Genomic DNA, 15,871 nt, shown 5'->3' with positions numbered 1-15,871 from the left:
TCCCAGAGGTGGAGACGTTTCTCTGGGCCATGTGCTGGAAGATGAAGAGAATCTCAAAAGCATAGGGCAGCACAGATCACAGAACCTGGGAGCTGGAAAGAGCCTCGGAGACTGCTGGTCAGTCCCAGCATCCTGGGTTAGGGGCTGGCGCCATGAGCCTGAGAACCCATGTCTCTGGGGCCTGATCCTGGGGACCTCCCCTCCTTGGGCCGGCTGGATGCTGCTTCGGGTGTCCACAGCTGCGGCTCTCCTCTCCCCGGCAGGTAGGAGGGATTTGACATTTGTCCACTGGAACTCATCTGTCGGCTTTTTTTTTTTTTTTTAAACTGTGTGCCCTGCACTCCTTAGCTCTCCAATCCCCACCTTGACCTTTGCAGGGTCCAGTGATTTCTTTTTACCTCCTCAATGCGGAATCAGCCCTGCCGTTTATTACTCAGATGTCTTCAGGCTTTCATTGATGAACACTTCCCTCTTATTTCCAGCCTTTTCTGCAGACTGTGGCTCAGGGGGTAGGTGGTTTAGAACCAGCTTTCCAGTTTAGAACAGCTGCTTACTATGTTTTTTTTTTTTTTTTTTAAGTTATAGAAGCAAGATAAGCACATTACAGAAAATGTTAGAAAATCAAGAAAAAAATTCCCCACGATCCCACCATGCCATGTGCCAGCTCATTCTCTCATCCTGGTGTATTTTTTTTTTTTTCCCAAAACCTGCAGCATTTTTAAAAACCTATTATAGTCATACTTTACATTTCAGCATGGATCCTGAGTTTTTCCTTTTAATGGTGGAGCACATGCTTTTGTCCTAAATTTCTTTCTTCATGAACACACAGTGGCTCAAGTCCAAGCCTCATTTTCTGTAACGTGGTTGTGGCACTGTTTGGCGATCGGGTGGATGCCAGTTTCTACCAGCAATAAACTTCTTCCTGCCTAGAACTTTTTCTGAAAACAGAATGACTTCCTCGGGCCAGATTCCTGGAAGAGAAATGACTGCTCAGAAGTTGTGGATATCTTTACGGCTCTGGATAGATATCTGTCCCTTGTCAAATGATCAGACTTTATTTTGAATTGGGATTGTTGTAGTTGATGCCATTATTTTTTTTAAAGATTTTATTTATTCATTGGAGATAGAGAGAGAGAGAGAGCGCGCGCACAAGCAGAGGAAGAGGCAGAGGGAGAGGAAGAGAGAGCCTGACAAGGAACTCCATCCCAGGACCCTGGGATCATGACCTGAGCCAAAGGCAGACACTTAACCATCTGAGCCACCCAGGAGCCCAGCTGATGCCATTATTGTTATGAAAATACAGAGCAAATAAAAATCACCCATATTACCCACATCTAAAGATAATCACTATCAGTAACATATTGGTATCGTCTCTTCCTGGATTTATTTTTCTTTATGTTAGTTTCAAGTTTTATTTGTTTCAGTGCATGCGTGAATTAACATTTAATTATAGTGATACTCTAAATAAATTGGAGATCACAATTTTCCTTGAGCATTACAGCTAAGCATTTTCCATTTATTGTAAACTCTTTGTCAATACCAAGTTTAAGAAATGCGTAATTTCCCGTTGGGGAGACAAATCCTCATTTACTTGCCAATTATCCTATTTGGGGCATTTAAAACAGATACCAAATTTTTGCTTTTAAAAACATTTTCTATGAATACATTTGCAAGTTACGACTTAAAAAGCAATTTGTAAAGTGGGTGAATAGAAAAATTGTGGAAGCTCATAATAGAAGAGTTTACTAATTGGTCTTGATTGTGGAAAAGATTGATTTAAAAACTCTTTCCTTAGACTCACGAGTGGAATTTGAATAACTGAGGTGGTGATTTTTGGGTTTTTGTTTGTTTTTTGTTTGTTTGTTTGTTTGTTTGTCTTATCTCATTTTGTGATAATCAAAGCAAACCACTGTTGGGGAGTCAGGACACCTAGTTTCCCCAGTGGATGCACTTCCTGCTGGATGACCTTGGGCAAGTCACAATTTCCCCTGGTGACCTGAGCAAAGAAGCAGATGAGATGGGGCTGGCCCTGAGACCTTGGCCCACTCCCTGGCTGGTTCCCTCTCCTATGGCCACACGTCTGTCGACAGTGCCTTCATGAATCCCTCCTGGATGGCCACACTTGAGCTGCCATCAGCTTCTGGCCCCCTGTGACTCCCACAGCAGCCTGGGGCTCAGGTGCCAGGGCCTGCAAGCCTGGAAGCAGCTGGTGGAGGCGCCCAAAACAGAAAACACACTTGATGTGCAAGTCATTAAAAATGGTTCCTGCTGCTTCCTCTTTACAGACATGGAAAGAGAAGCCAGGACCTTGTTATGTTGAAAGAAAGGAAAAACCTGAGGGGATAGAACAGGTGATAGCGTGCGATCCTTTGTATGAAAGTAAAATAGAGCCAGAGACACGCAACACGTGTTCTTCAAAATGAGGGGCTCAGGACTGGGAAAGCAGCAGAGGGCTACGCAGTCACTGGCAATGATCGCAAAAAGTGTGGGTACTCGTTCCCAGGTAATCACTTCATTTTACACATGGATGAGAGTGTGCTCCCTGAAGGGTTCCCCTGGGAAATGAGGGGCACAGTAGGGCAAAGCAAGGGCAGTTTCCCCAAATGCTTCCTGGGCTCCAGGTTGACCTGTGGCTGAGACCCCCACCCCCACCCGGCCGTCCCCACCCCTGCCCAGCCCCATCACAGCTGCAGACGCAGAGCCCTTAGAAACTACACCCAAGGGGCGCCTGGGTGGCTCGGTCAGTTAAGCATCTGCCTTCGGCTCCCCGGGTCTTGGGATCGAGCCCCCATGTCGCACTCCCTGCTCAGCGGGGAGTCTGCTTCTCCCTCTCCCTCTGCCCCTCCCCCTGCTCATTCTCTCTCTCTCTCTCTCTCAATTAAATATATACAAATCTTTTTTATTTTTTATTTTTTATTTATTTATTTATTTCACAGACAGAGATCACAAGTAGGCAGAGAGGCAGGCAGAGAGAGGAAGGGAAGCAGGTTCCCTGCTGAGCGGAGAGCCCGATGATGCTGCGGAGCTCAATCCCAGGCCCCTGAGATCATGACCTGAGCCAAAAAGAGAGGCTTTAACCCACTGAGCCACCCACGTGCCCCAATATATAAAAATCTTTACAAAAACCAACCTACAACCAAACAGAGCTGGAAGGAGAAAGAATGAGGTACAGGGATGGGGAGAGAAGGGGTGGGGAGGAAAGGGAGGAGAGGGGAGGAAAGGGAGTGAGAAAAAGGGAGATGTTGATCATCTTTTGAACAACCAGAAAGATCTTGGTAAAGGTTCAATGATGGATCATTTAGGATGAGCTTGTTACAGTTATATTCTTTTATTTTAAAGATTTATTTATCTATTATTTGAGTCGGGGGTTGGGGAGCAGAGGGCGAGAGGAGGGAATCTCAAGCAGACTCGCCACTCAGTGCAGAGCCCGACACGGGGCTCTATCTCACGACCCTGAGATCCCAACCTGAGCTGAAACCAAGAGTTGGACCCTCAACCAACTGAGCCACCCAGATGCCTCTTAAAGTTATATTTTTTTAAAGACAACCTGACCCTTAAGATGTCTTTCTCTTAGCAGCTCAGTAAAGGCAGGACTGTTCCTGGCTGGGATGGGACCAGAGGCCTCCAGACCCCCCTGCCAACACGAGCCACTCCAACAACCTCCCAAAGCTTGGGAACAAAGCCCCTGAAAACGTTAAGGCCCCCAGGGAGAAGATAAGAACCAACAGACTCAATATTCTCCAGATGTCTTTTTCTTATGTGCCGGGATTGATCTCTGGTGACAGAGCAATTAAATTGGACAGAACACACAGGGCGATGACTATAAAGCAGCTGTCCTGAATAATCCGGGCAGGAGGTGGGAATTGAGTGGAGAGCGGGTGTGGACAGAGTACTGCCCCAGCCGGCACTCACCCGGAGAGATACCCTGAAGAAAGCCATTCTCTTGGGACCTGCAAGCCACTGCTTTTGACAATTCGGCTGCCTTTTTTTTTTTTGGAAAAAAAAAAAAAGTGTTTTTTTCTGAAACGGAGCAAGTGCGGGGGGTGGGGCAGAGACAGAGGGGCAAGCAGACTCTTCACTGACCGGGGAGCCCAATGTGGGGCTCGATCCCAGGACCCTGAGATCACGACCTGAGCCAAAGGCAGACGCTTAACTGACTGAGCCACATGGGCACCCCTCTCCCAGCTGCCATTTTCACAGCCTCATCCATTCAGAGAATGGAGAATCACTTCCTTGCTTTCTCCCTTTACTTTCTGGCTGGAGTCAACTCTGCTGGGGGGTCCAGAGGGCCCAGGGTGAGAACCCCCAGTGAGGAAACAGCATGCGCCTGCCAGCTGGCTCTGGAGTGGGCCCCAACTTCAGAGTCAGAAGCATCCAGCACAGCTTCAGGTGATGGACACCCTGCTGACCTTTCATATCCTTGGAAGATGGCTCTCTCCACTCTTGATTACCTCTCTTGACAGACAGCTCTTCCTTGAACCAAGCTAGCAGCCTCCTTCCTATAACACTCAAACCATACCTAGAACTCTGCTCTGGAGAAGTACAAACAAGAATTTTAGTCTCGTCTCAGGAAAATGGCCCTTCAGACACTAAAACTATCCTCACATATCCTAGACCTGCTCTGATCTGGGCTAAAGCCCCTCGTTTTCCCAAGTGCTGCCTGCATCACCTGCTCCAGCCTCTCATTACCACTTTTGGGTCCCTGTATGGACGATCATTATGTCACCAGGTACGAGAGTGACAGCTGCGTGTCCACCAGCACTGAGTTCTGTCTCTGCCCCATAATGATTCTCTCACATCCTCACTCTGACACTGAAAAACAGACGTTGTGATGAGCGTATAAGGAAGCTGAAGCTCAGAGCTGTAAAGTAACTTGTCCAGAGCCACACAGCAAGGTGTCAGTGGAACTGGGATTCAGACCCAGACCTGCCTGATGCCAGGACTCGACCTCATCTCACCAAACCTCCCCTGCCGGTCCTTCCTGGGGGCTTCCCGAGCAGCAGATGCTCTGAGCATTCCAGGATCCGTGCAACCTCCCTTGGCCTAGAGACCCTCATAACCCAATCAAACACGAGATTGGCATAATCACTTCCATGATGACCAACCCCAGGAAACCCCATAAGGCCCAACCAGATAAATACTCCCAGTTAAGATTTATTTATTTATCTATTTATTTATTTGAGAGAGAAAAAGAGATAGCGCATGTGCATGAGTGGTGGGGAGGAGCAGAAGAAAAGGGAGAGGCAGACTCCCCTCTAAGCAAGGAGCCCTATGTGGGGCTTCATCTCAGGACCCTAAGATCATGACCTAAGCCCAAGGCAGACACTCAACCAACTGAGCCACCCAGGTGCCCCACTTCCAGAAGAAATTAACATTGCCACGGATCACCCCCATCTCTCTCACTCCTCCTTGGGGCTTGTAAGGATTGTCTGAGTTTCCTCCCCAACACGTCCCTGTTTTTGCCACTTCTTTCCCCTCTCCCCCACCCCCGCACTCTCCTTGGACCCAGCCTCAGATCCTTCAAATATATTTTATTATTTGGAAAATGCAAAGGACAGCCCCAGAAAGAAAAATTAAAGCACCCCCTAAAATGATGAAAATGTTCTGGAATCAGATAGGGGTAATTGATGAACAACTTGGTGAAAACACCCACACACAAAACCAAAACCAAATGAAAACAAAAAAGTCACTGAGTTGCACATTTTAAGAGGACATTAAAAAGAGTTATACATTTTAAATTACATTTATGTGAATTATATCTCATACTTTATGGTATAGGAACTGTATTTCAAAAGAGCTATTAGATTTTTTTTTTTTTTAAATAGCCCATATGTTAAAGGATTAGAGTGCATTTGGAAAGGTCTGGTAGGAATGGTTGATTATAAGCCTTGTGAATCCTTAAATACTGTTACACCGTGAACATGTTCTATTTGTGTAAGTTGGCACTGCAAAGCTGGCCATCCATAACACTCCCTCATTACATTGTGTAAAGTAAAGTAAAGTCATTGTATAAAGTAGAACAGTGTGCTCTGTGAATCTGGGCTCGTTACTACACCAAGGAGTACCTAAGACCAGGGAGGCAGAGAATCCTGGTCGGAAGAGGTAGGGTCTTAGGACCTGGCAGGCTGAGTTTCTTTTTTTTTTTTTTTTTTTAAGATTTTATTTATTTATTTGACAGACAGAGATCACAAGTAGGCAGAGGCAGGCAGAGAGAGAGAGAGAGAAGAGGAAGCAGGCTCCCCACTGAGCAGAGAGCCCGATGTGGGGCTCGATCCCAGGACCCTGGGATTATGACCTGAGCCGAAGGCAGAGGCTTTAACCCACTGAGCCACCCAGGCACCCCCAGGCTGAGTTTCTTAACACAGTTTCCACTTCTCACTGGTTCTGAAGAATATCCATAGATGTAATGTGAATACTGCATTCCCGGGGCACCTGGGTGGTTCAGTCGGTTAAGTGTCCAACTCTTGATCTCAGTTCAAGTCTTTTTTTTTTTAAGATTTTATTTATTTGACAGAGAGAGAGATCACAAGTAGAGAGAGAGAGAGAGAGAGGAGGAGGCAGGCTCCCTGCCTAGCAGAGAGCCCTATGTGGGACTTGATCCCAGAACCCTGAGATCAGGACCTGAGCTGAAGGCAGAGGCTTAACCCACTGAGCCACCCAGGCAGCCCTCAGTTCAAGTCTTGATCCTAGGGTTGTGAGTTCAAGCCCTGCATTGGGCTCCGCCAAACAAACAAACAAAAAAAAAGATACAGCATTTCCTCAAATCTCAAATACCATGGATGTATCTGACACCACAATTGCAAGAACTTCTAAGAAAGAAAATCCTTTTTCTTATCTAATCAGCTGTAAGATGTGTCTCGATTCCCAATGTGTTAACATGTAAGGAAAAACATGTGTGTCTCTGTATCAATGGACTATGATGAAAGGCCTCAAAGTGAAATACCTTTGGGAAACCTTTGCATTAAACTGGTCTCCTTATTGCAGGAATTGTCAGAGCTTTAATATGCTCACATGCACTGTGAGTCTCTACAGAAGGGTGAGGAATGAGCTAGTTTATGGGTGCATTAGTCCATAGAACCCTTCCCATGAGAACATCCTGGAGAAGGGGCACTCTGTAAGGTCAACCCAGAAAAATCCTGCTTTAAGGAAAAGAGGAGCATATAAGGACTTAGCCAAAAACCTGGGAGTATTTATATCAGAAGAGAAGACATTCAAATATACATTGGAAGAAAGACTTCAGAAACGAGACTTTCAGAGGGTAAGGGAAGAAAGGAAAGATAGAGAGAAACACAGGAGGCTGATACTTTAAAATAAATCCAAGTTCCACCCTAAATGAGAGGGAGCATAACTCCCCATTCCCAAGTGCAGGCTGAGCACAGTGCCTACCTTCCAGAGAGCACTGCATGGCAAGGGCGGGGGCAGGGGGAGAAACCTGACACACTCGCACCTCAGCCAGAGGGTTAAGATTAATATCAACAGTGCTCAGTCATGTTGACCACTTAGACCCTTGATAAGATGTGATGCAAAGGTCATTTTACCTCTGTGATCTTCCTCCCCAAAACTCTCAAAGCCAGTCTAATCCTCAAGGGGAAAAAAATCAAGCAAATACCACCAGAGGAGCCTCTTACAACAACGGCAGCCCTGGCATGGCTGTGACTATATTGGCCATGACTATTCAGGTTGAGTGACCATGGAATGAATGAGAGGCATGGTTGGCTCTACGTTTAAAATCACATCCTATGGGCGCCTGGGTGGTTCAGTTGGTTAAGCATCTGCCTCTTGATCCCAGCTCAGGTCTCCATCTTGGAGTTGTGAGTTCAAGCCCCACATGGGGTTCCATGTTAGGTGTGGTGCCTACTTAAAAAATAAAATAAAATAACATCCAAAACATCACCACATGATTCAGTACAGAAACAAAAAGTTGGTTATAGGCACAGAAAGGCATGGAAACAAGGCACTGGGGCACAAGTTAAACGGCAGAGTAGCAAATATTTGTCTTTACAGGAATGACCGCAATCCCTTATTTTCTTGCAAAGCTATGACCAAGTGCTATGGGTCTTCAGAAATGTACCTAGAAGGAACAGAATTAGATTAGGCTGTTTTGTCACCAAGAAGTGTGCAAACGGAGAGCAGAACACACAACAAGGTGAGGGTGGGCAGAGGAACCACTGACCCCACTGGGATGGTGAAGGAACCATCAACTGAACACAATGAAGGCGGGAGTGATCCCGGTCCCTGCAGCTCAGGCTGCTCTCAGAGCATCCGACATCCAGCTGTCAGAGGTCGCCCGCTGACTTGGACGGAACTCCCAGCAAATGCAGCTCAACTGAACAGAGAGTGAATCTCTGGGTCCATAAAAAAGGAAAATGCTAACTTGACCCTGGTATTCTTCTACTTGCCTCAAAATTACACTGATGATGGAGAAGTTCCAAGCAATAAGAAGCACGGTGCCATAAATTACTTTGCAGTGGTTTTTGCCTTAGCTGTGCATAAGATAGTCTCGTGTTTCTGGCCATGGGTAGTGCCTTTGATTTGCTAAGATCCACAACATGTGATGGGGATGGAAAATAAACTGTCTTCATTTAGGAGATACCTTGAGAGAGTAAGTCTGAGACTCTCAAGGGGTTGGCCCAGAGATAACACAGCAGGCACCAACAGCAGAAAACGTCACAAAACGGAGACAACTGGTGGCTCCTGACAGAAGTCCCCATCCCACCTGTGAGTCTCCCTCCCCACCCCATCCTGCTGAGAACACTAGCAGTGAATCAGGTCAGGCCCCTAGATCCAAAAACCCATTTACAGCCACTATCAGAGGCAAAGGAACATGATAACACCCTGAGAAATGTTAGCAGAGACTTGGTTTCTTCAAACGTAAATTTTGAGAAAAAGAAAAAACAAGAAAGATGGGGAAATTGGTTGACCAAAATGGATTTAAAAGACATATCATGGACTTAGTGATTTGCCTTCAAGGAACAGAGCAGAGAAAGGGGAAGATGGTAAGTTTTCAGTGGAGGAGCCTGGAGACGCGGTGTAGCCAAGCAACGAAGGGGAACACCACCAGCCATGTTGTGTGGATGCCACCAGCACCCCCGTAGGGAGCAATGAGAAGGGGGCTCCAACTCTTTGGTGCTCTTACCAAAAATCCACATCCCCTATCTAATCCTGAGACAGTCATCACATTCAGATCAGGGGACATGCCGCAAGATGTCTGGCCAGCACGGAAGACCGCCAAGGCATGAAGAATGAGCAAAGACTCAAAGCCACTCACAGATTAGAGAAGACTAAGGAGATGTGAAGACTGAATGCAATGTAGGATCCAAAATGGGATGTTGGGACAGAAAAAAAGATTTCTGGGAAGCCTGACTGAAATCCAAAGAAAGTGGAGAGTTTAGCCAATCGTAAAGTACCGGTGTTAATTTCTCAATTTTGCCGAAAGTATCATGGTTTGCAAGATGTTCACATGAGAAGAATCTGTGTGGAGAGTACGTGGCATTTCTCTGTGTGATCTTGGCAACTTTTCTGTAAATATAAAATTACTCCAAAATAAACAGTTTATTTTAAAAAAAAAAATACCACCCGACTGCAATACAAAAAAAGTGGGTTGTTGGGAGAAGACTGGGCAGGACTGGGCAGGAATTGGTGACTTGAAGTTGGATGATGAGTTCATGAGGGTTTATAGTCTTGTTTTCCCTATTTTTACATATTTTTAAAGTTTTACATAAGACAAAAAATTACAGTGACAAAGACAACGAGGCCAGTCTCAGTTTCCTTGATGGCAGATCAAAGAGGGACAGATGCCATGTGTGCATGAAACAGAGTAGAAGAGTCTTCTCAGGGGAGTACATATGGATTAGATTCTTAGCCCAGTAAGTGGTTGGGGGTGGGAGGGGGGACTGCAGGCAAGGACATTGGCCAATGGCTTCCGTGTTGTTTGGCTAACCCTGTCTTAGCCTGTCCTGGCCTGATCAGCCCAGTCTTAGCCCCCCACAGCTCCTGAACTAGTCCTGGACAAGGCAGCAGAAACTGAGACAGCAGAGCCCCAGCCCACAACACTTTCCCACCTCCTTCTTCCTTCTGAAGCCATCTTCCTGTCCCCAGACCTGGTGGGACCAAGGGGAAGGGCTTTGGCCATTCTGAGGAGGAAAGGTTTTGCAGAGGAAGTGGGGGGTGGGGGAAGGTGCGGGTGGAAGCCAAACTGCAAAGGGCTGAGGGTCAGGGCAGGCAGCACGGTGACTGTAGGCAGTGGGAGGAAGGATGCTGGCCAGCCCCAAGTGCTAGCAGAGTTGGACCAGGGTTCTTTAGGAAGAACTCATGAGCTCGTGGATGGACATGTGGCTTCTCTGCTCTGAAGGTCACTTGCTGGGTGACTGGTGGCATTCCCCATCTCTGAGACACCATCCAGCAGGAGGTGAGAGCCAGAGGAGCTCCAAGACCTCCAGCTCAATGATTATATGACTCCATCCCCTCTCCAAGGGGAAGAAAATCCCTGAAAGCATTTACAAAGGCCCTTTCCCTCTGAAACTCCAAGCGGAAACATAGAAAAGAAAGAAGCAAGGCTGGCAGGCACAGGCTTGACGGGGGTATGGGTCATATCCGAGGGTGGTGCTCGCCAAGGAAGGGCAGGGTCCCTTTCTTTGCCCTGCAGGCAAGTGACTTACAAGGAACCACTTGCACAAGCTTGAAGGGAGTAGAAGGGAGCACAGGCTCCAGGTCTGGACTCCTCTCTTTCTGCCACCTGACATTCACCTTGACCTCCTAGGTTCCAGGATCGTGGTGGGGGGGGAGGGGTAGATAACAGAATTTGTATCCCTGGGCTTCAGGTATCTCCAGGGTAAGCGCAACAATTTCCCTTGCTGCCTGCTTATGAGTCCCTGAGTCATGTCATCGAACTGAGATCACTCAGCACCCCCGTCCGCAACCCCATGACTACCTGCTTCTCCTCGAGGATTTTTCCTTCTTTGTCTTACTCATCCTCGGACTGAAATTGTACCACGTGGTTACCCTTGAGCAAATTTCTTGGCCAGCTAAGTCATCCCCCACCCCCACCCCCCAACGAAACACCCAACTCATCCCAGGACCACAGAAGACTCCTCTGTTTCAAGACTCACAAAGGGGCTTCTGCCCAAACTGTGCCTGGGCGGTTTTCTCCCTGAAACAGTAGTCGGTGTTGCAATGACAGTAGGAGCCGTTTGTGCCCCGGAAGAATCTCCACTTTGTTAACTGACTTCATCTTCTGGAAAGCAAAGTCTCAGAGAAACTGCCTGATTCAGACAGATGTTCCTCCCACCCTCCGTTCACACCAGATGATGTCCTGGCACACCAGACCCTGGTCAATCCCACAAGGCCATGGCTGCTGCCAGACACCTGGCGGGAGCCACAATGGCCTCATTCTGGAAGCCAGGGACCCCACCCCTCTTCCCAGTGAACGGTGCATTCATCCTTTCAGAGTCCCAGTTTCCAGGAGCTCCCCAGGCTCAGCTGGCTGGGTTCGCGGGGCAAGCCATGCATTCATTGGCTTGACGAATCCATTCATTCCTCAACTATTTGTTGAGCACTGATTAGGTACCAAGCGCTGTTTTGGGGGGGGCACCGGGAGCACCGAGATGAGGAAAGCAGAGACAGCTTCCTGCCTTAGGGAACTGACACTTTCACGCTTGAATGAGACTGTGAGGATGTTGGTCTCCAGACCCCTCTTTCCAGAACTCTCTCTTCCACCCCCATGGCTTCCACTCCCACCCAGCAGAAACTCACTTTCCTGCCAAACCCCACGGCAAAGGGGTGCGCTTCATTGTGCATTCACCGTGTGCCAAACACTGCCGTGGACACATATCACATGCACGGTTTCATGATAGGAAGGACGCCCCCTCCTAGGCCCAGTGCACAGATAAGGAAACTGAGGCACACAGAGAGTGGTACATGCTGGTAAAGAACAGAGTCCGTATTTGAACCCAGGACGTCTGACTGCAGAATCCACATGGTAGTCGCTGAGTCATTGAACTTAGGTCAGGTTCTTTTTTGGGGTGAATCACTTGGGTCTGCTCTCAAACACCATTTGTATTTGAGGCTCTCATCCATAAGAGTGACGCTCCATTTGACTCCGTTCCATCCATCTTGTTCCCTTGGGAGGGACCCCCACCATCCTGGGCCATGCATTTTACAACCTGACTCAGTCAGCGGCACTCAACTCGGGGCTCTCAAAGCCTGGAGCACATTGCCCTGGGGATTTCCTGCCTCTCCTTCCCGCTGAATCAGGGCTTCCTGTGTCCCCAGGAAAATAGATCATGAAGTGAAGAAAGCTTAAAGGTCCCTGTGCAGCCCCTTCCAAGGGCTTGTGCTCACCTGGTCAGAGGTCTCCCGCACAAATTGCAAAGGCACATATCTCAACCACAAAAAACCGTTCTCCCCCACAGCCCCCACTCACCTCACTTCCCCCGATGCAATGTAGCACTGAGTGGCTGTGGCCATTTAGGGATCTGGCTAAGGAGAAGTTGAATCAGAGATACATTTAATTGGGGTTTGTCGAAATACAATGTAACTGATTCAAAGTCACTTCCCTGTACAGTTAAATCATTACTTACCCTCACATAATAGTGACTTCCGGGAATACTCCCACCTACTTGCTGACTCAACAGGTGAGGTGACCAAAAGCAATAAGGTCAGAGGTGGTGTCCCATGATGAACCTGCCTTACAGTGCCCAACTGGAAGTATGTGGAGAGTGGAGGAGAGTTCAAGTCTGACATGAGCGGAGACAGAAACCCATCTCTGGAAAATTCTTCCAATCATCAAAACCAAAATTTTAAGCAGAATATTCAGTTTTCATTATGCCTTGTCAAAAAATGAAAAGGTGGTTTGTTTATTTCTGTCAAGAATAAATGATTCAGGGTGCCTGGGTGGCTCAGTCGTTAAGCGTCTGCCTTCTGCTTGGGTCATGATCCCAGGGTCCTGGGATCAAACCCTGCATCTGGCTTCCTACTTGGCGGGAAGCCTACTTCTCCCTCTCCCGCTCCCCCTGCTTCTGTTCCCTCTCTCACTGTGTCTCTCTCCGTCAAATAAATGAATAAAATCTTAAAAAAAAAAAAAAGAATAAATGGATTATGCAGCAGGTAAGCTTATAAATACATCACATTGCTTTGTTCTTTATATTGAGTAGGAATCACACAAATAGAATTTGTAAGAATTCCTGTATGTAGGGCACAATAGTGTAGTGTTTCTATGAACAGTGAGCATTTCTGTGTGAATTCAACACAGTAAATCAAGATGGTATCTTAGCTTAGCTGTTGCATTTTGTCGTGATGAAGTCTGGCATTTCCGGAAGAAGATTTCTGTTCTTTTGCATGAGACCCAATTCTTGCCTCTGGAAGTTATGGAATCTTCTCTTGGTTCATAGGTTTCTGTGCCTTGATGTGAGCCATTGTGCAGGACACTTCATAGTCCTTAAATCTAGAAACTCATGTCATGCAGGGTTGGGGGATGTCTTGAATTATATCACTGATGATGTCTTCTCTGTTTCATTTGTTCTCTCTTCTTAGAGAAAGAGCATCATCATTATCAGAGAAATTATTCAGATGTTGGATCTCCTGAAGTGGATCTCTAATTTCTTAATGTTTCTCTCCTATTTTTTTCTTTTTGTCCTTTTGTTTTACTTTCTGGGAAATCTTCCAAGTTTTCTATTTATTTGTTAATATCAACTGTCGTTTTTTGTATGTGTAATTTCCAAGAACTCTTTTGTGGATCCCTGAAACTTCATGTTTCCTAACATTGTGTTGCTGCTTCATAGATATAATGTTGCCTGCTATCTCTCTAAGGAAGCAGGTAATTGCTTTTGTTTTGCTTTGTTTTGTTTTCTTCTCCTTATACAGTTGCTTTCCTCCAAGTGCTTTTTTTGCATTTGGCTAGCTGGTTGATTTTGATTCTATCATGTTAGAAGCTTTCTTCAGATGTCTGGAGATCCTAACTGTCTCATATTTAAAAGAGAACTTACAAAGCTGAGTTGGTGGTGGCTATCCCCTGGGAGCCTCATACCTGTGCTCTGGTTATCCTGCTGATGGGGACAAATGTCCCCATCTTTAGCCCTTTCCTCTTGGGTTGGTCAGAGCCTCAAGAGAAGATTCCAACTCCAGTATGAATGATAAAGCCCTCTAACTGCATTCTGGGAAGCAAGCTGGGGACAGGCAGGTGGGGAGTTCAGCATTCAGAATGCATATGCTCCTTTTATCTACCTGTTTTTCAGGACGACTCCTAGGCCTTCAACTATGTCTGCCAATCATGATCCAGATCCCTTGGTTTTAACTGCTCCAGAAAACACTTCAGACTTCTGCTGATGTAAAGCCGCAGTGGCCCAGCCAGGAGGAATGGGGGAAAGGTTCCAATGAAACAACTATAACACTTCTGGGGTAGTTTTCTCCCAGTTTTCTTTCCTTTAGTCCTTCCTCTACAGTCCCATTCCTTATCTTATGCTACCAGTTCCTAAGTTGTTTTTGATATTATGGGTTTTTTGTGGATTTTTTTAGGGTTTTTGCTTTATTTTATTTTTTAGTTTTGAAAATTCCATGGTATAAATCATTCTGTTTCTCAATTTCCCCCTCTTCTAGCTTAGAGTTTTCCTCCTTTGAGGCTCCTAAGGCAATTATTGCTTGTCTCACTTTCCAGCTTCCAAGAGAATCTTGCTGCTGTCTTCTCTCTCTTTGTGCACTTCCATCTTCTTAAAAGCTCTATTTTGTAGCTTTTGTAGGGTTTCCAGAGGGTCAAAATTAGATGGAATAATTTGTTTTAAAACTCACCCATCCATCTGTCATTTTTCTCTGTCACTACACAATGGCTGCCTGCATTTCTTTCCAGCTGAGAGATAACCTTGTAAAACTGGGTCCCTCCATTCAGCCACATTTGTAAGACAAAACATTTCCATACCTTGGCATGGCTTTGCTCACATTCTACTCCAAGAACCAAGACATTACCCCAGGGCATCTTGACTTCAACGATGTAGCTGGGTTGTCATGCAGAGCACGTAGGACTGCCTCCCTGCTTTCCTCACCTCTTTCCCTTTGCTGCCACTGCTGCTGCTGTCTGGGACCATTGCCAGTCCTCCACATCTGAGATTCACTGACTTGCACATCATTTACAGAAAGTTTGTGTCACTATCCCAGGGAAGACAGTTAAGCCAGCTTCAGAGAAAGAAGACAGTAACGAAATAACTTGTTCCTTGGGCTTAAACCTGTCAAGCAGTAATTCTGATATTTTGAATTCAACACACTGCCACTCTATTATTATTATTATTATCATATGTGGGAAACAATGGTGCTGTGAATACAAGGAAAAGATGCTGGGGTGTGTATCCTCGCTTAAAATTAGGAAAACAGACAAAATCTGCTTTCATTTTCTAGGTCAGCATAAACATTTTTAAAGGGTATTGGAACTCCTGGGTGGCTCAGTGGATTGAGCATCAGACTCTTGGTTAGGGCTCCGGTCGTGATATCACTGTCGTGATATCAAGCTTTGTGTGGGGCTCCACGCTCAAGGCAGAGTCCTCTTCAGATTCCTCCTCCCTCTCTCTCTGCCCCTCCCTGCTTGCACCCACACGTGCATGCACACACGCTCTCTCTCTCTCAAATAAATAAAATCTGTAAAAAAAAAAAAAAAAGATAAACTAAAAGGGTGTGTTTAGATTTTTCTCAAGATTTCTTTCTTTTTTATTTTTTTAAGATTTTATTTATTTATTTGACAGAGAGATCACAAGTAGGCAGAGAGGCAGGCAGGGTGGGGGGGAAGCAGGCTCCCTGCTGAGCAGAGAGCCCAATGCGGGGCTCAATCCCAGGACCCCGAGATCATGACCCCAGCCAAAGGCAGAGGCTTGACCCACTGAGCCACCCAGGC

This window comes from Lontra canadensis, unplaced genomic scaffold, assembly GCF_010015895.1.
Source record: "Lontra canadensis isolate GAN:19392208 unplaced genomic scaffold, GSC_riverotter_1.0 scaffold35, whole genome shotgun sequence".
NCBI lineage: Eukaryota > Metazoa > Chordata > Mammalia > Carnivora > Mustelidae > Lontra > Lontra canadensis.
This window is presented reverse-complemented; position numbering follows the sequence as displayed.